The sequence below is a fragment of the Wyeomyia smithii genome, chromosome 3, assembly GCF_029784165.1.
Source record: "Wyeomyia smithii strain HCP4-BCI-WySm-NY-G18 chromosome 3, ASM2978416v1, whole genome shotgun sequence".
In the NCBI taxonomy this organism is placed as follows: domain Eukaryota; kingdom Metazoa; phylum Arthropoda; class Insecta; order Diptera; family Culicidae; genus Wyeomyia; species Wyeomyia smithii.
Window position 1 is genome coordinate 61,815,004 of NC_073696.1, and position 26,791 is coordinate 61,841,794.

A 26,791-nucleotide genomic window follows, 5' to 3' on the forward strand; every position below is an offset into this window, starting at 1 on the left:
ATATGGTAAAAGAAAAAAAAAGTGATCCTCCCTATTATTTTGCTGTTTTCACGTGTATACGAATAGAGTGAGGGAATATTAAGCCTGCACGTAGGAGTGGTTCACATCAGGAGTTGGTTACTGGTACAAATGGGTACAAATTTGCGTGAAACGTTTATCTTTTTTGAATCGATTCCAAGATGAAAAACCTTAGCGTAATGTTTAGGAACGCGGTGGTCCTGATCGCCGTCCAGGATCAATAGTTAATGGTTAAATAAAGATGGTTAAAAAATGAACAATCGAGTGGGAGTAGGAGTAACTAGCCCAGGAATGGACCTGTCAATTCCAATGGTCCAATGGCCAACTGTCTTTCAAGCTGAAATCCAAGCAATACTAGAATATTCTGATATATGCTACGCAGGAAATACAGACATTTAAACATTTGCATTATATCCGACAGTCCAGCAACGTTAAAGGCTTCGGAGTCTGCGACATGCACATCGAAACTAATTTGCGAGTCTGTTCAGTCACTCCAAACACTGGGTTGTAAAAATCAGGAAGACTTACATTGTGTTTCTGGACACTGTGGAATAGATGGAAACGAAAGAGCCGATGAACGCGGCAAGACTTGGATCATCTCATCAGTTCATAGGAGTAGGACCAGAACCCTTCTGTGGTCTATCCGCTTGTTCCCTTAGAATGGAACCGAAAGCATGGAAAACTCTGAAAGTGGAATCCAACTGGACGAAAACTTCCATCGGTAGGCAGTCGAAGCGTTTCATCACACCGAACGTTTCTATGACTCGCAAAATACTAAGCACGTATACTGGTTTAATAACAGGGCATTATCTAAGCCGTTATCATTTGAGGTTACGAAAAAACTTCAAGATGACACATGTCGAGTGGCATGGAAAAATAAGACTCGGAAGATCTGTTATACAGATGTCCAGCACTTTTTATCAAAAGATATAAGTTCTTCGAGAGAGGGCTACTGGAACCCTCCGTAATCTGGAGAACAAATCCCAGTACAGTTGTGCGCTATATAGAAGCAAAGCCTCGGTGCTACGTTTCGATTTGGAACTCGACCTTCTGTTTATTATTCACAGACTTCGCAGTCAACTGTTAAAGTGTACAGGACAATTGCGGGGCTAGCGCTACGATCCTACTGACACTAACAGTCTCTCCCGAGCCGAGACTCGAACCTACGACGACTGGCTTGTTAGGCCAGCATCGTACCTCGAGACCATCTGGGAACTGGACTAATGCTATTGGTCAGGTTGTAAAGACCACTTCCAATAGCGATACGTTGTCCTGACGTAGCAAAATCAAAAAGGGGGAATATGTCACAAAATATCAAAAAATGGTCGCAGTGACGAAAATACCCAACACGGAGAAAAAAAGATGAAAAATATTTTTAAAAAATAAAAACAAATTTGCTTATTCTAAAAAAAATCTTTTTTCTGTTTTTTCTAGGTAAGTGAAATCAGACGAGGAAGATTGTGTGGTTTGCCACAATTTATCTACTGTTATAAGGTATTTCTAGACGTTTTTTCTATTGAAATGTGTACTTAAGCTTATGATAAACATTCTATTTTCATTATTTGATATACTTGATCCAGGAGCTGATATAAAATTAAATTCGTGCTTGTGCATTTGAGACATGTGTAATAGAAGCAAGTAAAAACAATCAATAGCTTCAAAATAAAGTTTAAAAAAATATCAGCAGAAAATGCAACATGAAAAACACACACACAGCACATTTAAATAAAAAAGCAAGTCACAACACAAATTTGAAAATTACTCAAAATAATTCAAGCAAAAGAGAGTTGAAAGAATGTTCATTAGAGAAACCGTCTAACATTGAGTACGATAAGAAGCATAAGCCTCAGAATTTTATATGTTTTTCCACGGATACAAACTTTTGCACGAAAATAACATTTTAATAACAAGTTCTCAAATTATACCGAAAAAAAAATACATTGGAAAGTCCTATAGGATTCGCTGAATTGCAAAAAGGGTTTCAAACGCTAGTTTCACAATCCCATACGCCTTTAAATCGTTCTTTTCCCGTACAAGTTGTCTATAGTAATATTTTTACATAATTGCAAAAGTGACTTAAATTAAATTTTGAAAAAGTCAGAAATGTTCTGAAGTTTTTCTTTTTTGTTGTTTGTTTGTAATTTTTATTTATAATTTCTCACTATCATCATTTTATCAATACTACCAGAGATGACAATATTCCAGTTTAAACTGCATTCTTCCAGTTTTTTTAGAGATTCAGTCAAACGGTTGAATCACGAAATCATCCAGTTTTGTATATTTTTATCAGCTTCATCCAGATTTTTCATCAGCTTTAGTTCCCATTATTTTTGTCTATTGTGAAAATATTTCTTTAGATAAAAGTTGTAACTTGGTTTATCTTTGTAAATTTTTTAGGAGGGAGTAAATGAAGATTTCATTGATTTTTTCCTTTCTCGCACGAAACTTAGCTAAATTGACAGCAACATGACTCGTTACAGACTTAAAAAAAACCCAAATTAATCCACCTAGCGGTGAGACCTAGCCTTTCTAATTCGCTCTTTAATATATATTGAAACAAATTTGCCAAAAAAAAACTTCAAATTATCATAGTTTACTTCAAAAAATAAAATTGGGTATCCAACAATTATTATTTATCCAATTATATAAAATTGGGTATACCAAACATCATTTTGAAATAAGCATTCACACGCAACATACATTCACACATACAAACATGTGTGTAGATACACACACATACCAATTACATTTGAAGAAATATTCGTTTCGAATATAGTAGGCTTTTTTCTGAATGTCACGACACTGTGGGGTTTTCGGGTAGAAGCCGGGAATCAACGTCAGATTTTATTTTGGAATCCGAAATTGTGGCTTTCTTCTTTTGGAATACATCCTAGAATTGCCAAATACGATCCAATAAAAATGTTATCGCTCTTTGCGTTCCAAGAATAGTGCTGCTGTATTTCAAGTAAATGAATTTCATAATGATAAAAGTATAATATTCTTGAAATGAGTTGAGCTAAAGAGGTAGTAAAATGAAAAAAAAAAAGATTCCTAATTTCGAATAGTTTAATTCCTGAGGTCACATATTTTAATCTAGGCAGTTAGCTTCAAACAGTCTTTCACCTAATAAATGAATATGAAATAAATTACTTGTTAGAGACCGTTCGTCTGACACCTGTTTTGTTCAAATATGTTATGTAATCACACATGATGACGATATACCGTATTCCGGCTCACTCCCCCTCGGCCTTGTGTCCATTCGGCCTTGCGTCCATTCGGCCTCGCGTCCATTCGGCCTCGCGTCCATTCGGCCTCGCGTCCATTCGGCCTCGCGTCCATTCGGCCTCGCGTCCATTCGGCCTCGCGTCCATTATGCCTAGCGTACTATGCCTCGCGTCCGTATGCCTCGCGTCTGTATGCTTAACGGGGTGTCATCCGTTGGCCATAAACCGAAGTCTACCGAAACACCACGATTTTGTATATATTATACATATTCTGATTTCGATCTCTGTCAATGTATTCATTACGCAACTGTTGCGTTATCCTTTTGACACATTTTTTGTACATAGTCAGAGAATTTAATGTGCGTTTTAAGAGCACACATCGAATGATGTAAGCTTGAACTTTTGCGTGTATATTAAACTCAGATATTTTTTACTCTTCGTATGTAGATCAAATGTAAATATATTGGCATAATATTTTTTTTAAATCATGCGGCGCAGACGCATAATCGAGGATAAGGAAACGAGGCGGCATTAAGCCGTGATTTCCACAGTCCGGGCCGGCCGTCGACCCGCCGTCGAAAGCGGCGGCTTCTCGCTCTTAAACGACTATCTATCGATCTATTGGTTTGCTAGGTCTACTCAAACAGAGTTTCTTTACTTTAGTTAAGTTCGAACAAGCGGTAGCGAGTAAGGACAGCATTCGCTCGAACAGCGAGTCGGCCGAAGGTCGCGAGTGGATTGTTTTCCAATTGACACTCTGAAGCGACATACATGTTATTGAAAGAGGGCTGTGATGATGATGACGATAGTACCGTATTCCGCCTCACTTCTCCTCGGCCTTGTGTCCATTCGGCCTTTCGTCCATTCGGCCTTGCGTCCATTCGGCCTTGCTTCCATTCGGCCTCGCGTTCATTCGGCCTGGCGTCCATTCGGCCTCGCGTCTATTCGGCCTCGCGTCCATATGCCTCGTGTCCGTATGCCTTGCGTCTGTATGCTTACCCTCCCTTACCCTGGTTCATGAAATTGTCGATATCGATTTTTTGTTGTTGTCAAATGTCTTAGAAATGCACGAAACGTCGAGATCTAGTGTTATCTCAAAAAACAAATTAGAAAAAAATCGATGTTTTGGGACCTATTTTTGAGGTGAGAGAGTTTCTCAGAAAGAGGATTTGAAAAAAATCAGATTACACCAGATCTCGACGCTTCATGACATTTGGCATCAAAAAACATTTCCGATATCGACGATTTCGTATACTACTAGGTACTTGTGTTATTCTTTGTATTGATGGTATCAATACTGCTTACGTTTCCTACACACTATCTAAATAACACCGTATGAGCATCTTCAACACAATTAAACCACTCTTTGTTGCATACCGCAATATTCAATACCCTCTATATCTGACCACTCTTATCCAGCCGATCGGTAAACGCAGTATAACACCTATTTTAAAGCCTGAAACCAGACTACAGCCCTTCTAGACTTCGGATTGTTGAACAACAACATTTTAGATAATCATGACACAACTAGGACATTCCATAGAAAATTAATAAAAATACATATTTTTTTAGCTTGTCATTTCTGATATCGCTGAACCTTTTCAAGAGGTCATTTTATTATATAAGTTGCAAATAATTATTTTATTATTGAATTAATTATTTGTTTGATTATTAATTATTATAATCTATATCAGAAAAACGGTTTGTTTGAATGGAATAGTGTCTCGGGCAAAGCTGTAGGAAATAAAGCTGCGCGTCTAGAAAAAATATATACACCATAGAATTTTTTTTCCTGTGCCAAATTTTACAAATCATCACGAAATGTTGAATATCTCAAAAAGTACCTTTTTTAATCTAATTTACAAAGTCGACTACAATCTGACTAATGTTTGATAATGGTAAAAAGAAAAATAACATGGTTTGTTCGATTTATGTTATGTCTTCAGCAAAGTTGTAGTTAGTATTTTTGTCGTTCCAGGAAAAAAACATACACCGTAAGAGAAAAAATCTTCTTGTGATAAATGACCTCTTCATCAGAAAGGAACAACTGTGCAAAGTTTCAGTTAAATCGGAAATTTTCGATAAGCATCGATTTGCATCAATTCCAATCGTGTACCAACAATCATAACTTAAAAACGATTGAACCTCAAAAATAATTCTCTCAGTAAGAATGATGCATGCAATCTGAATTTGCAACAATTATACTCTGCAGAAAGAACACTAATAAAAATATGCTAAATTTTAAAGATTTAAAGACAACTGAAAACTAACCACGATAGCTCTTTTCAGAGTTTTTTCCTTTAGTGTATTTTTTCCAAAAATATATTCTATTTTGTATAACTTTTTTAGACGTCACTTCAATAGAAATAGCGAATTTCCAGCGATATTTTTCGAAAAAAAATTCATTTCAAAATACACCTGATATTCAACGAAAAAAAAAATTTAATGGTGATTAGGCATTGGTTATTAACTGCCTAACATTTTTGCTTGAGTCACTGATTGCTGTATTTATGATTCATTTGATTATTTATACAGCGTGGTTGATAACACCAATACCAGTCATCGACACTTGATTTAATACACTAAATATAGACCTGTAATCCGAGAATAAAAAAACGGCAACAAAAAATAAATCAGTTAATATCCATTTCTCCTCATTCTATCAGTCCTAATGGCACAATATTTCATAAAACTACTCTCCCAGGTAAACAAAATAATATATAGTACATTATGACTAACAATTTGCAACAGGTTCGGTAACTACCTAATACACATTTATTCTCTACCACAATCTAACATGAGTGAATCGAATATGTTATACATATAAACGATTGTGCCAAGAGGTTTTCCATATTCCCATCCACATCAATCAATCTAACATGGGTCAGCTCAAACCTCTCAGGCACAATTTGGTGCAGAAATGTACGAATCTATACAATTCCACACGTGTGGCATTGATCATATACCATACCAAAATTTCAGTCTCATTTTGTGTTGGTGAAGAAATTTTTGGGGATATGGTGGTTGACGATGTTTGAGGGTTGGTGAGTGTTACCTGTAAGTCTTCTTCTTTCTCATCGAAAGGGGTCGTTATTTCCGAAAACTCGGTTTGTAAAATTTGTCGGTGCTTTCTCTTAGTTGTTGTAGGCGGTGTGTTCGTTCACTGGATAACGATGTCCGATGAGACTGCAGGTCTGCTAAAACGTCATCGCGTGATATTCCCAATTCTTCATGTACGTCCAGGAAAATTTCACGTAGCAGGTTTAAGTCAGTTGGTAGTCCTTCAGCTGCCAGCATCACCGATGAACTAATTTTGGTGATTCCTCGAATGCATACCGTTATTGGCTGATTATGCAGGAAAGCAAGGAAAGTTCGTACCGTATCCATAATTTTGTGATCACGCAGCCGTGCTTTCAGATAGCGTTTCTCACCAGGAGCGGATTGCTCCGTTAGTCTGACAATCGGTGGACGCATAGGATCTAGCAGCGGAGCAGTATTTTCCGGTTCTGACTGTGAAGTAGTGCTCTGTGTTGTACCTTTTTCAGATCGATACGGGTTGATAGTTACTCCTTTCCTGAAGTTGATGAGTTTTGGAGCAGAAAGTGCAGCTATCGGATGGTCGGTTGATGAGGGTGGCCCGGCGAATTAAACTTTTGCTGTGGCTAGTAATAATAGTCTGATGCGTTGATACTTTGATAGTTTTGCGTACCGCTGTGCTGGTTGTTTTGTTTACTGGTATGAGTGATTTGTTGTTTTCTTTTTTTACGGTTTCTTTTGGCTTTTTCGGCAGCTTTTTCTTGTTGTCTTCGAGACCGTTGCTTGGCATCATAAGTGGTCCTGCTTCCATTGCCATTGGTTACCCAGAAATCTCCATCCTGGAGATGTGTGGTCCGCTTTCGGGTAGTAAGATTTTTCAGCTAGTTCTTCCTGAAGATTTTTTTGAGGTTTTGTACTGCATGTGTTGGTCACCTGAAGATTGGAGACAGTCCCTGAGACAAATTTCAGCTCCTCGAGTATTTCAGTAAGTTTTGAGTCGTTATTTGTATGAGGTTTCAATGACTCAGCCTCTGCGATTGAACTAATAAAATTGCTAGTCAGGCTTGAGAGCCGTTCGTCAAAATATTTATGTATTTTTTGTGGCATCGTTGAAAACGACTCGCTGATGCCGGTCAATGTCGTGTGCAATTTATTGTCACATGACTTTATGTGCTGCCCGACCGCACTGCACATGTTTTGATTGCTTTTGTTTATCGCTGACAAAGTTTCTTTGACATCATTAAGCAGGTGCTCAATACTGTCGAACAATTCTGACACTAAGCAGAATTTTTTCATATCCGCGGCAATTCGATGATTGGCGTCCGTCTGTCGATGTATTGCATCCACAAGCTGCTCCTGTTGATGAAGCAGCTTCCGTACGTCAGCTTCCTTCCGGAGAATTTCTTGACATTCCGTACTTACTGGCGCCATATAAGATGTGATGAAAAGTTCGCGGTGTCGTTGTACGCCGATACACGCAGCATGGTAAGTTCTACTGCAGAACTCGCACTTCCAAAGAAAGCGGTCGTCGTTTATGCTGCACGAATTTACACCGCACGGCATGGTTATTTACGTTAATACACTAAGCGGAAGAGTTACGACACGGTCAGCAAAAACACGCGACGTTGTCAAGGTTCGAAAAAAAACAAAAAAAATGTATGCTATACAAGTTAATTGCGGAGCGAAAAGCAAACGCGTCCGCGCCCGATGACTGTTCGAGGCGAAAAAAAGGTGGTATTCATATACCATTGAAATACAGTGCCTTCTTGATTATGACAACATACAGTTAGGTAGTTTTATCTATCTACAAAGATGCTTTAGAAATCATGTTGAACGATCCTTTTAAATTGTTTAATTGAAATGTTGCAAATACGGAATAGGGTCAAAAATCGAACAGCCACTGTCATGACTCGTAACTTATTGGACCTCGCACCACCAATCCCGAATGAATGAGGTCGGTATTATCCTATCGATTTATCAATAGGTGCCAGCCAACCAGACGGCTTTCCATCGGATATATTAATTTCAAATTAATTGCTGCTGATCAATCATAATTGTATATCAGCTTCCAGCATCACAGGATATGGCACGAGGCATAAGGGTCGAACTTAATAAGAAGCGCCGCAAACGTACAACGCAACGAGCAATCTCGGAACCGAGTGCAACCGAATCACTGACGAATTTTCATCCGTAGGCTGGTTCAGTGTCTAATATGGTGGGTAAATGGTGTGTCCTATTTGTGTACGCTAATAAAAATACCTGTTTATCACACCAAAACAATCAGCCAAAGCTTGTTGCGTATAGCTTTGGCTTATTGATGTAATGTACTGAACCACCACGAAAAAAGCGCCATCATGTGAGGAATGATTGCGTAGAATTCTGCCTGTAATTAAAACCTTCCGCTCCATCGAGCCAATAGCAGAGCAATAATGAAGTCGAATTTACAAGGCGAGCGTCATGACAGGGGAAATTCTATGCTGGCAGATTAAATCCCGAACACATAATGATTAAATTAGGTTTGAAGAAATTATGCATTCTAACGAGCTCGTGAATTAATAATTTCCCCAAGCTAATTGCCAAAGTTTCAGGATGACTAGGGAATAGTTCGGGCATCCGTTTAGATTCTTCATATTCATTTTTAGCTTCAATTTTGCATAATTTCCTTCTAATTAGGAATCATTTTTAAAACCCCGTCGAAATGAGCTGCATAAAAATACAAAGCGTCTGCACTGATTGACATATAACGTGGAGGTAGGTCATCTACTATTTCTGGAGTTTCTAAAAAAGACTAGAAATACACATCTTTTTTTCCGTCATTTGGCACTTTTCACACGTTCAGTTGCATACATCCGATTACATAAACAGCTTCTGCAAACAAGAATGTGCAAACGGCATAGAACTGCTGAAGAAGTGCCGTAAAAAATTCTTGTCGTATGTTATCTCCATGTCTACCACATGAAAAGTTTTGACAGGCTATCTGAAGTGAAACCGAGCTTTCCTATACAAGTGAGGTTCGGATGCAAACGAAGTGCCTTACGTACGTCACCAGCGAGACCAACAGACAAAAGCTTATCGAAGCAACCAAAAAGTGGGGAAAAAAGAATGTCAAAGCAAAGCATGCTGACGAATTGATGTTCTCACCTTCACACATTCCCCCGAACGGGATTGAATTTCTTCACCCACTAAGTAGCATAGCAATCAAACTTTGGAACAGTTGTTAAAGTCGTCTTTGATTTCAATGAAACTTGCTTAGGTACTGCTTATATTATACATTTTTTTTGACGCAAGACAGGAACCGTAAGGGTGGAAATTCAAATATTTCTCGCATTTAATGAAACGTTTTTGAAGTAAGTTTCCAAAATCAAAATCGATCCTATTTTCAAAGTTTTTGTATCAACTGGTTCTTCAAAGAAATAGTTATCGGTTTCCGTTATACTCTACTAATTTTTTTGGAAATAAATATTGAAATTCAGTCCGCAAATATATATTTCGACTGTGACGTACAGTCTTCCTCAGTGCTTATGTGGACTGGTGGTGGATTTTTTAAATTTGAACTGGTTCTTGGTGTTTATAAATTTTGTGCTAACAGGAAAAACCAACTTTTTCAAACTCCAAAACTATTGTATACTATGAAAGCTATGCATATTAATACCATGCGATCAAAGTACAACGACGAAGAGGGAGCTGGCTAGTTAGTGTGTACGTTATCCAGATAAACCTAAAGTGTTATCCGTGGATGCGTTGGTGTGTTTGTTCAGCACGTGGGTGTTCATGCAACGAATGCCATTGTTATATTAAGGCATTCGTTTGTTCTCTCTGCAGGAAACATACCTTTACTGGTGGTAAAATGTAAATGTAGAACAAACGCAAAACGTGCATGAATCCGCCCTAAATTAATAGTATGACACCCAAAATATACATTGGCCTTCATAGTCAAGTTTTACCTTCTGGAAAACTAACTCTCCTCGCGAAGCGAATTTGTTCAATGCGTGCATATACTTACAAATTCAAATCGTGAGCATCATAAACGATAATGTTGCTCTGTGGGCGAGTGAAATTTTCAGCCATTTCAACAAGTGGAAGCTAAAATGAAATAGAAGGTTTTCTGTGCTTTAGACGCAAAAGACGACGATAATGATGATGGCTGTGATGATATGGTTTCCAAGCATTGTAAAGCGAAGCACGTTTCCCGCACATGTGGGCACAAAACTCAAAAAATTGGCCTCTAATCACTTTCCGAACCATTCCTCCTTTTTTTCCAAAAGCTACCAGCATTCACCACATGAATTCTTATCTTTAGGGGCACGACGAGAGGATGCCGGGCGAGATACATGATTGATTTTACATCGGTCACCCATTCTCACAAAACGCACCAGAAATCTAATTTTAGAATCAACCCACAAATGGTTTCCGGTTCCCTATCGGAAAGATTTTTTCGATTCCACAAATCGTACGGGTAAAATATCACTTTACACATACACACTCACAAACGGTAATTCACTTAGGTGTCACTGATGTTTCTAAAAGTGTTCTGTAAATGATCACCAAACAGAGATGCACATAAATTACATATCCTTTTCTTCTACATTTGAGCATGGAACTTGCACATTCAAACAACTCACGAGTGCTGAGAACCGTGAAATCACTTTACGCAGATGTGCTATTTATCCCCCCGAAACATACAACCAACCACCACTGGGTGACTGCCTAAAATTGCTGGGCCAGAAATATGAATATCTCTTATCTCTCCGCTATAAATTTCCACTTGTTGCTTTAGCGGTTGCGGTTGCGGGCTAAAGCCTTTCCGCTTTTAGCGGTGGAGAACTTTTCCTATGGTTTGCAAACCGACACCCTTAACGTAATAAGAAGGCGACACTCAAAAAGGCAGTAACGCTAAGTAATGCAACGTGAATTGTTTGTTCTTATTATTCAAGTTGATGCTTGATTTTTAGCACAATTTGTTTTTCGTAGCGGAATTCGAAATTAATAATTAATATACTTTGTTTATTAGAATTCAATAATCCTTTTTTTCGCAATTAAAGTTTGTTAATAGAAATTTAAATTGGGGTAAAATATTTATTTCTAAAATAATCTTCACTACGGATTAGAACAAAAGTTGAGAATGTTATGATCATACGTAGATTTTTACGTATAGCTAAACGATTTCAGTGTAATTCGTTTCACATTGATTAAGTTTAAGTACCTACTGTTAGTTTTTCGATTTTGAATTTTCAAATATACCTATCAATGTCTCTCAAGTGTAAAAATACACGCTGAAAAAAGAATTTCTGCGCTGTTACAGTATTCTAACACAAATAAATGTATCTTATTGGAGAAATTCAGCATAGTTGTGTATTGTGCTTGCACGCATTGAGAAGATAGTGTACTATATTTTCCGAAAATTACAAATTCATGCTAAAGGTTAATCCAAATCACAGCACAAAAATCTTTCCAAAAAACGATAACTGATACTATCACAAAATTGTACTCTGCCACTGGAGGCATCCTTGTTAGATGCTACCCACGTTAAAAGCAAAAAGGATACGATAATAATGAAGTTATAAGCTCTTTTAAACACTTCATTAATAACAGACTCTATCTGGTCGGAACAGGTGTCCGCTATATTAGCCACATACACGTAGCGGCTGCCAATGACCAGAGCACACGTATGCCGAGTTCTTTCACAAAATTTTCACAGGATATACAAGAGGCGGCGAGGTATGAAATCGTGCGCCGACGGTGAACAGGCTTTTGTGTGGGCATTTTTCTATAGCGATAATAAAACGGTATGTTTGATCTCGATTAGCGTTGAAAAAAAGGATACGAAAACAAGTTTGATTCTGTCACAAACTACGGTAATAGCGGTAACGTGACTCGCTTGTATCATGAAATTTGATTGTCTGCCACTTTTGACCTTCCCGAATAGCTGGGTGAAATAACGCGCGTGGCACCGTATGCTTGTGACTTCTTGGCAAAACAGCATTATTCACTTTAGCCGAATCACTAGTGTCAAGATATTTTGCTTTTCACAAATTTTGCAACGACCAGAATTATAACACATACTAAGTAAAAAACCAATGTTATCTCTGGGTGCTAATTCCACAGATTAGTTCATGTTATTCTGTCAGATAACCCGGCGGTCATTAGACTATATTTTTAAAGTTTCAATATTTCAGTTGTTATCAACACTAACGATATTTGCAATTTTGTCAGTAGTAAAATAATATAGTTGTGATGACAGTGTCAAAGTATAATAATATTATAGTTATCTCGACGATACATATTTAATCTTACCATTCGCTTTCCAGCCGTGGAATTGCTGTAGCAAAAATGTAATTGTCTTATTCAGTTCTAGATAATGAACATGACTGCCATCAAAACTGCGTAAAACCCAACTCTTATCATATTTTTTGCATTGCAAGCACGTTTCAATAACATCACACACACGCACACAAAAACATAATTATCACGGACAATTTCGCCAAAATGACAATAGTATTTTATACAAGTCGTACCTACTTCCAGTGCCGAAGGGATTGTGTGATGCTCGGCTTCACTGTCATATCCACGGGCCGGATATTTTCGCTTTTCCTACCATATGGTGTGCATTTGACTGCTTATATCTCGCGCACTTCAGTTACGCCCGGTGTTACGCGCTCTGGTGTGATGCAACGGAGTGTTTAATTAAATTTAAAAGTATTTACACTGCTCGGTTCGCTGAGTTCGGGGAGCGGAAATTGGATTACTTTACAAAACGGTCGACTGGTAATACAGGACACTAGGCTTATCTTATGGCCGACAGTGAGCCACATTCATGCACTGCCAATTTTATATATATCTAATCCTGTTTTTCTCATGTCACGCATTGGAATCATGCTGAGTCTTTTCCTGACCGATTTTCGCTGATTGAACTCTAGGCTTATCAGCGAACAGTTCTGCTACACATAACAGCCAGGAGGCTGACTCGGTGGCTGCAAATATTGAGGACAAGCCGGTGCTGCCGGCTGCCAACAATGATTTGTTCTTTCATTGATATTTTCCTGGCGGGGTTACCACTACGGGCAATAAAAACAGCTTCACTTTCTCACCTTGCAGGATATTTGGCAATGTTTCAATAAACAAGCATGCATATTTATTTATTGAATGAATACCAGGTACCGCTGCAAAATCATCCAGCGGTGGTTGGAGGATACCACATGGCAAGTAGAACAAACGTTTTTCCCTGGGAGCGAACACGGTATCAAATCGGATCAGCAAAATTAACGATCAGAGTAATTATGAATGATTTCCAATAGTAACATATTGCAACATTCACACAATTAGCTTGTTTGCAAGCGATTCCCAGAGAGGTGTTGGTGCTCTACAAAGCATCGTTAGCACACGTTACAATTTTGAAAATTAATTCTAGATTATCTATCCCGTAGAATCTGCGCGGAAAAAAGATCCAAAACATCAGCTTATCAGCTTATGAAGGTCGCCCATCCACGGTTCGGTTATAATGTGGAGCACCTGAGTGTCTGCATGGGGTTTCGACACCGATGTCAAGAATTTGGTCGCGTTGCGGTGGTAAGGATTAACAGCAGCCAGCGCATGTCCCGATATCCCCACGGTGTGTTTATTAATAACTTTTTAAATAAAAAATACGAATTGATTCACCTAGTCGAGTTATCTGACCTTTTTTATACAAAATTTATTAGTTGCAAGAAAAAATTAGTACATACATATGACTTCTAAAAAATATTTAACTTTTGCAACCAATTATGCTAAAACTTAGTCAAATAAGGTGGAGGGATTAAAATTCCTCAGAAACTTTGTAGGATGAGTGTTTTTTTCTCAACTATTCCGGGCGGCCAACAAAAGATAATTCGCTGAATAACATTAGATCCATGGTAGTGTGGCCTTCCGGAGGATCTGGAATGATCATATTAGAAATCAAATTTTTTGGTGGTTTCAATTCAACCTTTATTCGTCATTTGTAGAGACAATTTTAAAACTTATCCTAGAGGTTCCCTTTTTTTCTAAATATATCCTGCACGCTAAACTCAAATTGAAATGGTCAACTAACCAGTGCCCACTGTTTTCAAAGTTGCAAAAAACGTGATCGAAATTATTTTGACCCGAAAAACTGATTTTAGAGCGACTTGAAAAGCGTAAAAATAAAATAATCTCAAACCACCAGAAATTTACATGACCAAAATACATCAAAATTCCTGAAAACCGTAAAATAGTGAAATGATTACAACAGAATTTAATGCCAAATTGAAAAGAAAACCATTCGAAGCAGCAGAGAAATACTAGAGGTATTAAACCAGAAAAAACAGTTAAGAAATTGGTGTCAAATTATAATTTTAAGTTTTCCAGAAACCGGAAGTCACCATTTCAGTTTACAAAATTGTGTCTGTGATCGATTTTTGGCTTCTGTGCATCATCATGATTGAAGAAATACCCATATTGGGTGGTATTCAGTCATTTTGGGCTGTTTCCCAGAAACCGGAAGACGTCATCATCTTCAAAATAGTGTTTGAGGTTGAATTTAGGCTTCTGTGCGCCATCACGATAACGGGAATACCCATAATTGGTGGTATTTTGTCACTTTCGGCTGTTTTCCAGCCCTCCTCCTTCCAACGAAGGGAGAGGTGTCAAACCATCATAGAAACATTTTTTACTCCCAAAAACCTTCACATGCCAAATTTGGTTCCTTTTGCTCGAATAGTTCTCGAGTTTTGCAGAAATTTGTGTTTCATATGTCTTTCTTGAGAGAGAGGGGTGTCGAACCATCATGAAAGTGTTATTTGCTCCCAACAATATTTTCATGCCAAATTTGGCTCCATTTTCCACTACCCCCCCCCCCCCCCTTCTAGGGAAAGGAGAAATGTCGATCTACCACAGAAATATTTCATTCTCTCCTGAACCACCACACGCCAAATTTGGTTCTATTTGCTTGATTAAATCTCGGGTTATGCAGAAGGGAACATATTCTAAGCAGCTTTAGGAACCGCCTGTGTATTCAGACGAAATACTCGAAATATGTTGAATGAAATTAAAACAATAGTATATCAATCTGTTTTCTATCGTTTTCTCTATCAGAACTTGTTTTCAGATTGTAAAACTAGATTAGCAAACTTTAACAATCATCAATTAAAATTACCAATCGAGGGACACTATTTCAATCACCCCGAACCTATTTTAAGCAGTTTCCATCTGTTTTGCAGGCGTTTTTTTTTCAGCACCCGAATGGCTCCTGAATGGCTGCAATATAGGTCGATTTGTTTCGAATGGTGATTGTTCACAGACAGACAGACAGAATTCCATGTTTATATGTATAGATAGAGCTCACAAGAACTCTAAAAACCAAAATATCTTAAGAATTTTTGTTAAAGGCCGATGTATTTTTTGGCAGATTTCGATGCTTGTTCAAAAAAAATAGTGTCTACGTAGACATTATCATTACCCCTCCCCTCTCTTAACGTGGGCAATCGAAGGCATTTATTCTCTACCTACAACCCCCCCTCCCCTCCAAGGTTGTTCACGTGAAATGTGGACGGCCCCTTCTGAGAATTGCATTGAAAATCAGATTGTATGATTCGACTTAAAGAAAACTCCAGAATTGGGTTGAAATTATAGATTAAACTTAATTACAATATTACAAATTCAAGTTTTGAGTTTTGGTATGAGAATTGGAGTATTGAATTTAAAAGACGCGATTTAGATTAGAATATAATTTATAGATTCGTTTACTCGATCTGAGTGTTTGTTTTGGGATTTCAATTACTTATAAGATAACGGTGCTTATTGCGGGAGTCACTTCACGGTGAAATATATTTCACTCTCACGCTCACTTCTCTTTTTTAGACCTTTTCCCGATTCCACCTCAAGTGAGGTGACAAAAATCACCTCCGTGGAGTGAGATTGACAGTGAAGTGAAATTGAGAATAGGACAAGTGAAATAAGATTGTTTCCCAGCTCAAAAATGTCTAAGTCCCAGACAGTCGTTTTTTCCCGTTTTTCTAGATAACACCAGATCTCGACGTGTTCTGCATTTCTAAGACATTCGACATAAAAAAAAATGTTTTTTCGGTATCGAAAATTTCCTGAACCATTTTTCCTTTTTTTTATCGGGCAAAAAAATGAAAAATTGACCGCTTTAAGGCACGGATCAAACTCTGATTCGCTTCGTTACTGAAGAATAAATCCAATATCTACCATTAGATCACAAATCAATCAACTTAAAAACTTATGGCATCTTCGTGGAATCATTTCACCGTTCAAAATGGTCGTGAAATAATTCCACGCGAAACGTCGCATTTTCCGTTCTCACTTCACTGATATGACACTCATAATAACCCAGATTCCACGGCAGATGTCACTTCGCGACGTTTTTCTCACTTACGTGAGTCCCGTAATAGGATTTTGTTCACTTCACTCTGATTTCACCGTGACGTGACTCCCGTAATAAGCACCAACATTATTTTTATCAAAATTATTGGACAATAATGATGGTTTTGAAGTTCAGGTTTGAGGATTGAATTAGAAGATTCGAGATTCTTGGACTAAATTTGAGAGTTGGAATTTCGAGTTGGATAAGAAGATTGCAGGCCAGAATAACATTTCAGAATTATTTTTGAGGAATTTACAATCAGGGGCGAAGACTGAATTCCGGTAATAAAATTTTGGATTCGATTTAAAGATTATTTTTAAGAATTGAATGTAAAGTTTAGCTCTGAGCATTTAGTCTAAGTATTGAATTCATGGAATGTAGTTTAGAATGTTTCAAATCAATAACTTGTTTAAAAGTTTGTACTCCTGGATTGGATTTAAGAGTCTTGTCGCTTGGATTTCGGGACTGATTACGATGTTATAATTGGATTTCAGAATTTGAGTTGAGGATTAAGTTTGACGATGCAATCGAGGAATTAGTTTAAAGATCGGATCTGATTACTAAATTTCGGCATTGCGTTTAATGATCAAAAAAGTAAATATATATCGGATTGAATGATTCGACTTCAAGATTTTTTTAAAAGATTGCGTTCCATGATTGGATTTGGGGTTCACATCTGAGCATTGTGGTGAGATTTTAGGATTAAATTTGAATATTGGATTTGGAGATTGAATTTGAAAAGTGGATTGGAGAATTATCTTTGAGAATTGGAGTTCAGGATTGGATTTGATGGTTTATTTAAAAAAATGGATACGTTGTTTGAAATTTAAAATGTGTCAAGAGAAATAAATTCAGGGATTCAATTCAACTGAATCATATTGAATTGATAGATCAAAAGATTAGTTCTAAGCATCAGATTCCAGAATTGAATTCAAATATTCGATACAATTATTGATTGATCCGATTGAATTGTATGACTAAATTAGATTAATCAATTTGAGGTACAAATAATGGTACTGTATCAAATTATATTTATTTATTGGATTTGAAATTTAATTTAACCCTCTAGTGCCCAATACCGCCATTTGGCGGGCTTCAGTCAAACCTTTAAAAAGCTTCAATAAATACTTAAAAAGTGTTTATAACGATTCATAGTGATTTTACCGGAGCCCGTCTAGAAATTAACTTGGGCACTAAAGGGTTAAGTATGTGTAAATCCTATTCGAGCAGTTGATTCGAAAACCTAATTTAGGGATTAGGATAATTAAACCAAATTGCTGAATTATTTCTGCGGCGAATTCCAAAAATATTATTTTTCAATTTAAAAAAAAATAGAAGAGTCTGAATTCACGTACAAACGCAAATTTGACGAAGAACTAAGGATGGTATAGAAAAATTGTGTAAATCTTTTTCATAATTCGTATTCGTATCAGTAAGTTTGAAAGCTGAAACTTTTTCGTTGAAGTATACTGTCTCCGTCGTCACCAACGCAACTTTTGTTAAATGCTCAATTTATCTAGAAGGTACCATCAGCACCTTCTAGATAAATTGAGCACCAGTCACGTTTTGCTACCAAACACATCTGACCCCTTCCCCCCTGATTACTCAGATACTCTAGTGTAGAAGAATGCAAACTGCTTTACCTTCTTTCCGCTTAGATCCTTGCATAGAGACTTCGTCTGTTCCAGCCTGTTTAGTATCACAGTACTGTATATACACGCAAAAGTTCAAACTATAATCATCCAATGTGTCCTTTCAAAACTCACAATGATTGCTCTGATTTCGCACAAAAAATGTGTGAAAAGCATAACGCATCAGTTGTACAATAAATATATATGGACAGAGATCGGAATCAGAATATGTGTCATACACACAAAATCGTGATGTTTCGGTAAACTTCGGCTTCGGGCTAACGATCTGTTTTGGGGCCCTCAAAAAACCGCTGCTTACTTTTGCGAGCCGGTGCGTATCAAAGGCTAGTGTATCCCTAATCACTGTCAACAAACGAAACAGCCAATAGCGAGCCTTGTTGCAACAGGATTTACTGACGCAGATGCCAGTAACGTGGAACCGAATGCATATGAATAAAATCAGAGTCGTAGGATAATCGCTTCTATATTCTTCTCAGTACCTATATTCATCTCATCGCGCCTTTTTTATCAATTTATCGTCAAATTGTACCATATTTTCAACGTAAAACTTTCAACCACTTGACAAAATCGAGAAACAAATAGATTTACTTTCAAAAATTTTATAAATTTGACGGTAAATTGAACAAATGAGAAAAATAAGATGAATACAGGTGCACCATTATCGGATTCATGAAAGGAAAACAATTAGTTAATATTTTCATCAATTCATTGATGACCAAAATTATCAGTGTTTGTTGTTGGTTGCACTGCTTCAACGATAGCAGCCTTGTAAAGAACATTATCAATACCAGTACAAATCATCATGACGATATCAACACCAGTTGAAACTTTTGAAGTATAGTGATTTGGAGATGCTAAATACATTCAAAATACGCTAGAGCATCAAATGCGTTATGCTCAGCACACATTTGTTGTACTGGTTCCAAACTTTATCAGTAAATGCGCTAATTTCGCTCATAAATGATCTGGTTACGCACATTCCATCTTTTGCGTGAGCTACTGTTACTCCACACAGTTTTGACCATCCAAAAAGGCAAAAAGTGGAACTTGAAACCATAGCGCCTATCATCTACATTAGGGCGCCAATCATCGTATGGAAAAAAAGTGACCAGAAAATTTCAAAAAAAAACCCTATACAAAATGTTCACCTGCTCGAAAAAACACCCTGTGCTAAATTTCAGCTCAATCGGACTTAACATGGGGTGGCGCAAAGCGATTGAAGTTTGGCTTTTTTGAAAACCGAAAAATCACCCAAGGGGGGGGGGGGTACGTGAAATTTCGGTTTTCGAATTTCTTTTTTGATGCCAAATGACTTAAAAACGCATGAAACGTCGAGAATTGGTGTCATCTGAAAAAAAAAATCGACTCGTTTTTTCAATTGTGGTAGGCGCTGCCGTGAGATGACAATGTGACGTAGATCCAAGTGATCAGTTTTTCAGTACGGCTCAAAAACGAATGAATTTCTGGTCACTTTTGTATTGAAATGGGTGCCTACGTCACTTGGTTTTTTATTTTATTTTATGCTACGTACGGATAAGTAACAACGAAAAGGAAGATACCGAAAGATAGGTCTTCGAATAATAAACAAATTGGCATGAAAAACCCATATTCGGAAAAATGGCTCTTACGTCACTTTGTCATCTCACGGCAGGGCGGAGTTCAACATGTTTAGAATTTATCTTTTGAAATTGATCACTAGTCTCTCGAAATAGCTTGTATAATGATATACACTATAACTAGCATATTATGTTTCATTAGGGTGGTTCATTTATTCGACATAGGGTGGTTCATAATATTGTGTAAAAATGAGTATAAAATGGAAAAAATCTCTTTTCACTGAATACCAATAGAAAAATTCCTGAAAATATAATACAGGTCGGACTCGATTATCCGGAGACTCGATTATCCGGAGACTCGAATACCCGGAAACTCGATTATCCGGAATTCGATTATCCGGAATTTTAGACTCGATTATCCGGAATTTCATTTTTTTGGTGTTGGTTTTTAGTTTTTACTACGAAATTTTACCTTTACCATCCCTTCTGGCATACTTGAGACCATTTATGTCACTTCCGGCATGTTGGGACATGTTCAATATAAGTGAAAATAGTCGATGTCCAATTTATTTTTTTTGCTTCTCACGATTTTACCTCTTTTAGCCTCAGAAATAATTTCTGGTTATGCCACTGAATCAAAAAATGTTCAATAAGAAAGAGGAAAAACTTATTTTATGATTGTTAATAGGAAATTTGAATATTTTTTCTGTGATTCGATTATCCGGAAAACTCGATTATCCGGAATGAAATTTTTTTTGATGTTCCGGATAATCGAGTCCGACCTGTATTTGTTATATCGTTGTCGTTAGGGTGGCAATGTTGAATTAGAAAAATTATAAGTAAAATGGCGAAATATTACAAAACAAATTTACAAAATGTATCAAACTACTCTGTGCAAAAAAAAATTATCTCAACCAAATTAAGATTGTGTCTCGTGGAAAATGCTGAATGCCTTCATGTCTTTTGCAAAATCACACACGGGTGGTACATGGAATTTTAATATTTGAAAAATGTTTTCGATTCCAAGTGTCTTAAACTTTTAAATGAAACGGTAGAAACTGATGGAATATGTTATATTACTTTGTTTGAAAAATCTACTCTCTAAGACACTTGCACTCGTCTTTCGAATGTTGTACCAGACAATTTATTCGTTTTATTTACCACAATAATGTCCTTTGTCAACACTTGATTGAACACACAGTGCTCTGGCTTATATAATCGGACAAAAGACTGTATCGATGTTATTCAGTGATAATGAGAGTATAGGGATCTCAATCAGATAGGCAACACTATTGACTCGTTCTTTCTGGGTTTGCGTCGTTTTGACAGTTCGACCATACATTTTCTGTCAAGTTTACATCATCTGAACGTGAACGTGCCGGTGTGTGGTGTGACATCTTCGGCAAAGTTGTAGATAACAGTTTTGTTTTTCAAAAAAATATACACTCTAAAAACAAATTACTAATTTAAAAAAAATAAAAGAAAGTTATAAATTAATTATCGAAAACAACTGATTTTTTTTATAAAAACTACGCAAGTTTTCCTGAACAACGAAACCGGCCATGGAGAAATCAGAAAAAAAAGTTATATATTTTAATTTTTTTTTCCACAGGGTACAATTTTTTCGGAGGAACGAAGTTATTATTTACAACTTTGCCAGATACACTATGCCAATCAAATAAACCGTTTTGACTGTAGAAATATTCTTGATTCCTCATAGAGTGCTCTATTGGAAATTAAAAATATGTCTACAGTCAAACGGCATAGTGTCTTCGGCAAAGTTGTAGATAATATTTGTCCTTCCAAAAAAAATTTGCCTTTTAAAAAAAAATAATTGAATATAATTTTTTTTTTCAAAAAATTTTTTTTTTTTTTTTTAAAATGATAACTTATTTTTCTTGATTTCTATATGATCGGACTGGTTTCATTGTTTCGGTAATCTTTCGTAGGTTTTATTAAAAAAATCAAGTTTTTAAAAAATGAGCCCTTTTGAATAATTAATTTTTGATCTTTCTTCTAACTTTTGAACGAATAAATTTTTGAGTGTAGTTTTTTTGGTAAGACCGAATTATTACCTACAGCTTTGTCGAAGACGTCACAATAATCAAACGAACCGAAGTGCTTTTTTTTCATATTATACTCATTTTTCACAATATTATGAACCACCCTATGCCGAATAAATGAACCAACCTTATGAAACATAACGTATTCGATGCTAGTTATACTGTTTATCATTATACAAGCTATTTCGAGAGACTAGTGATCAATTTCAAAAGATAAATTCTAAACATTTTAAACTCCGCCTGCCACAATTGAAAAAACGAAAAGTCCCAGAGAGTTAATTTTTGCAAAAAATTTTTTTTCAGGTGACACCAATTCTCGACGTTTCATGCGTTTTTAAGTCATTTGGCATCAAAAAAAAATTTCGAAAACCGAAATTTCACGTACCCCCCCCCCCCCCTTGGGTGATTTTTCGGTTTTCAAAAAAGCCAAACTTCAATCGCTTTGCGCCACCCCATTTTAAGTCCGATTGAGCTGAAATTTTGCACAGGATGTTTTTTCGAGCAGGCGAACATTTTGTATAGGGTTTTTTTTTTTTTGAAATTCGAGATGACCATTTTGCCTGGCACCCTAATCTACATCCTTCATTAAGTTGTAGAGAAATTAAAAATATGGAACTTTGGTGAACTAACGAAATTCTTATTTCATTGGGTACAAAGTTATGAAGTGTATAAAATGGAAGTTACTCAAAATTTCGTTTTTGTACTTAAGTTTTGTTAGTAGCATTTTACAAGAGAAAGTTGTTCGGAGGAATTGTTAGGGTACACAAAACACATATTTTTGCCCTAGACTATTCATTTCCAGAACTTTTCCATACAAAGTTATAATATTTTAGCGTATTTTTTCGATAATTTAAAGAACGTATAGAGTAAAATGAATACATACATCAGTATCAAATCGTTTGGGGTATGCTCTAACTTTTTTCTCCCGTGTTGAGTATTTTCGCAAATGCGACCAATTTTTGATATTTTGTGACATGTTCTAACTTACTCGAAGTACACACGAGCAGGCTCACAATAAAAGGGACAGAAATAAATTTCAAACATGTGCCAAAAGTCGAATACTAGAATTTATAAATGTTAGATGTTGAACATTCAAGACTTTGTATCAAACGATACTGCCATTTTCAACCGGAAAGTCGGACACACAAACGAGGACAGACTCCGTACGCTTCATTGTTTTAAAAAAAACTGCGGGCGTCCGTACACTATCGCACCCGCATGAAGCTAAAACAAGCACTGTGCTGATGCAACAGTTTTCCATATGGTATCCAATGGGACTTGTAGGTACCTACACTTTAACGAAAAACTGACTGTACAATGATCGATTTGAAATGAAGGAAGTTGAAAAAAAATTTATTTTGTTCACACAACATTTATTTGACATGGCACATTACAAATTAGTGTTTCACGGAGCCAAAAAAAAACTTATTTATCAATTTGACGTCAACATCACCTACATTTCTCACATTGTAGAGCTGTCATTCTTTAATTGGCTTTGACAGATGTCTTCGATCATTATCTTGAAATGTCACTGCATGTAGGATGGGTTTTGGTGATTTAATATTTATAATATTTAAACAAAAGCTGTAAGAGTATTTTTTCAACACAGTATTCATTCTATTTTTTTAATGAACCAACCAGATTAATGTAATAGGTCAATTTACATTTTGATAGTTAGAAATAAGCATGTATTAAAATTGAGCAAAATAAAAAAGCACTTGAAGTACGTTATGCTTCGAATTCAATCTTTCTTTCAACTATAAATCCAGTGAAGGCTCCTGTAAAATGGAAAAGATACAATCATAGCGGAATGATGCAACTAGTAGCCAGAAATCGATTTCGTTTTTCTGATTTGTCTTTATTTCATTCAATAGAATTGAATAAGATTAGCGCACACTGTTTCAGGTTAATTTGCACCACGTCTCTAATCTGATCACAGCCCCGCAACGGATTTACTGCAACATAACCAGGTCTACTGGCTTTAATTTAGATTTCCTGGCGCATCACGAACCGTGGGGACACATCATCGGTACGCTGGCTACGGATATGGTGTTGCATCCGCCGAGTCTACGATAGAAGCCGATCCGGACTGGTTCGCGAAAATAGCTGACGCTAGTGTTCTACTGTGGACTGTAAGTGAGGAAATTGAAATTTTCTTCCCTCGCTGTTCCTGCACACACCGTCCGTCCGCCCGTCTAGTGGGCACATGCACACTCACACGTCAAAGTAAGTGCTGTCCCATAAACCCTAATGGACCACATATCACTGCATTGCTTGCGGTGTAACTATCAGATCCACTGGGGTTTCAATCATCACACATGTGTATGTAGGTAGGACAAACGAGTCGGCAGCGAACATTCACTAAGTTGATTGCTTCAGTTTTCTATGCAAGAGATAGCGATTTCGGATGCCACGTGTGCAGGGGAACTCCAACCGTAGGGACACACAGCTTGCTGGACCAGCCTAACCTACTTGCATGCTTCATTCTTCAAGGCCTTATTTCAATCACCCAGAGTGCATCGACGTGCCGTTCGGAACGGAATGGAACGGAAATGTGGTCAGCGCAGGGGAAAAGTGCTCTTTAATGCGGCTAGGAAATTGAGTTTAAAACATTCAATTAATAAATGTGGTTCGCTGGTTGGAAAATACCCCCGATTATGATGTAAATGGATTCTACTTTATGTATCGACTGATGCTCATATAACATGCGCAAATTTTATGCTAATTGGATAATACGGGTAATCAAATAATTTTAACTGCAGAGAATAAAAAAAAAAAAAAATGGACAAAATAATTCCTTTCCATATAATTGATGAATCAACTGAGCTCAATCCAAACAATTGTAAAATGATTATTGTAAGTCATCATGACAGTATAGGAGAGAACTGATTTTTAATCAATCGGTGAAACACGACCTATAAAGAGTACATACCTAAGTGAAGAGAAGCTGTATTGCGGAACGTTTTTAATCCATGTTATGCATGTTCATAGAGGCGAAAATTGTAAAAATAGCGTGAAATACGAATCCAGAAAGTTTTACAATGAGGTTTGAAAGTTAAAGAACAAGTCACACCCGCTGAGTTACAAACATTACCAAAAAACCATCAAAGAACATAATTTGCCCTTAATTCGTGTAAGTAAAAGGGACCAAAATCTGGAAGTGGCATCACGAATGTGCGTTTCCTAACTGAAAGTTCAACTAAAGAGTGGAAACGTGGACATGCCAACATCAAACGCGAAATCTACGGATGCCATCATCCGGAACCAGCTTTCAATGCATTGCGATGGTGATGCTTTGCATGAAACAGAGTTTGTTTTCATTTGGGGGGACGGTTTGAGCTGGTAGCGAACGCATAGTTTAAGTATATATTCGGTAAACTTGCACTGTTGACCGAAGTTCTGAGCTAATTTGATGCTCGAAGTGCAGAGAAATATTAATTTATTTTGGATGATACTTATTTGATCGTTATTTGAAGGAAAAATGGAAAACTTATGATTTTGAATCAGCTAACTTTAAGTGAGTTAAATCGAACAACTTTTTAGTTTTTTTGGCTGTTACTCTTACATTTATTAAATATAAGCGTCGATCGAAATCAACTTTTTTATGCTTAAACAAACAAAAACAAAATATAACACGCCTGGCATATTTCTGAGTAAAAATACAGAGCTATTTTCGCACAATGATAAGCACGTATATAAAGTACGAAAGAAAACGATAAGACGAAAGTTGACAAATTCTACGACGTGTTTTTCTTGGCAGAACAAGATAAACATTAATAGAGAAGAATCAAAGCGAGAACATGATATCTTCAGAGCAGTCGTAACCTAGGGATTGTGTATAATGAAAATCGCAGCCGACATCACAAAACGCATTTCAGTGTATATATTTATAGTTGTTCGTTGCTACAATTTCTCATAGCTTGAGGTTGAGCACGAATAAATCCTATAACACAAAAATCGTGCTAATACATTTAGGTTATTTGATAAAATTTATGAAAATTGACTGAATTATGTTACAAAATGATTTGAAAATCTGTAAGAATTAAATAAAAATGCAATTTATATTGAAAAAATACAACATCGTTCCATTTCTCCCCATTTTCCTATTTCGATCTCCGTTACGATCAAAGTGTTCATCTTTTGAAGTTTTCTATGGGCTATGGAATTTTTCGATGTCTTCATATGAACAGAACAGCTTGACCATGTGCCATCGAACGGAACAAGTAATATTCGGACTGGAATATAACGTACGAGGTAGGACTTCCCATTCAAGTGTTTCTGTGTAAGTTTTAACGACTTTGGCCGTATGAAACCTAGCGTTGTCATGCAGAAGAATCACTTTTCCGTGCTCGTAATGTGGGCGTTTTTCGTGCAGAGCCAATTGAGAGCGATACCGTTCACCAGTGATGGTTTTGTTCGGCATCAACAGCTTCTGGTAAATAACACCGATATGGTTCCTCCAAATAAACAGCATCACCTTCGCAGCGTGTATATGCGACCGAGCCGACGACATAAAAGCATGGCCGGAATTAAATGAATTTATTTACAATCAGCCGTCACAATGCGTTGAAGGAAACCCTTCCTTTTTGCCGCAAGAGCAGTTGAAACAATGGCTTCAAATCATAAGGAACTCAAGTTCTTTTTATTTTCTTTTGAATCAGTCCCCAAGCACGCAATCGCTTAGAAATGGCTTGGTGGGCTTAATACCGAAACAAGCTGTTCCTGTGTTTGGCATAAATCCTTTCAGGGCAATTGCTGCAGGTTTTTGGCCTTTTTTCGCGCGGACGTCAGCATTTGAAATTACCGTCTTTAAAGCGTTGTGACGGAACCAATCACGGCACATTGTCCCACATAGAGCAGCAAT

General features: G+C 36.9%; 2 protein-coding genes across 17 annotated transcripts in view; one reads left to right on the forward strand and one right to left on the reverse strand.

The window, feature by feature from the left end:
- Positions 1-12,730, reverse strand: part of LOC129732231 (mucin-4-like) — a 255,175-nt gene extending 242,445 nt beyond the window's left edge. Inside the window, exon 1 of the mRNA XM_055692890.1 lies at positions 12,573-12,730. The gene's annotated coding sequence lies outside the window, so the exon portion shown is untranslated. The remainder of the gene's footprint in view (positions 1-12,572) is intronic.
- LOC129732233 (receptor-type tyrosine-protein phosphatase kappa) overlaps positions 1-26,791 on the forward strand; it is a 191,279-nt gene that overhangs the window by 127,902 nt on the left and 36,586 nt on the right. The window lies entirely within an intron of this gene.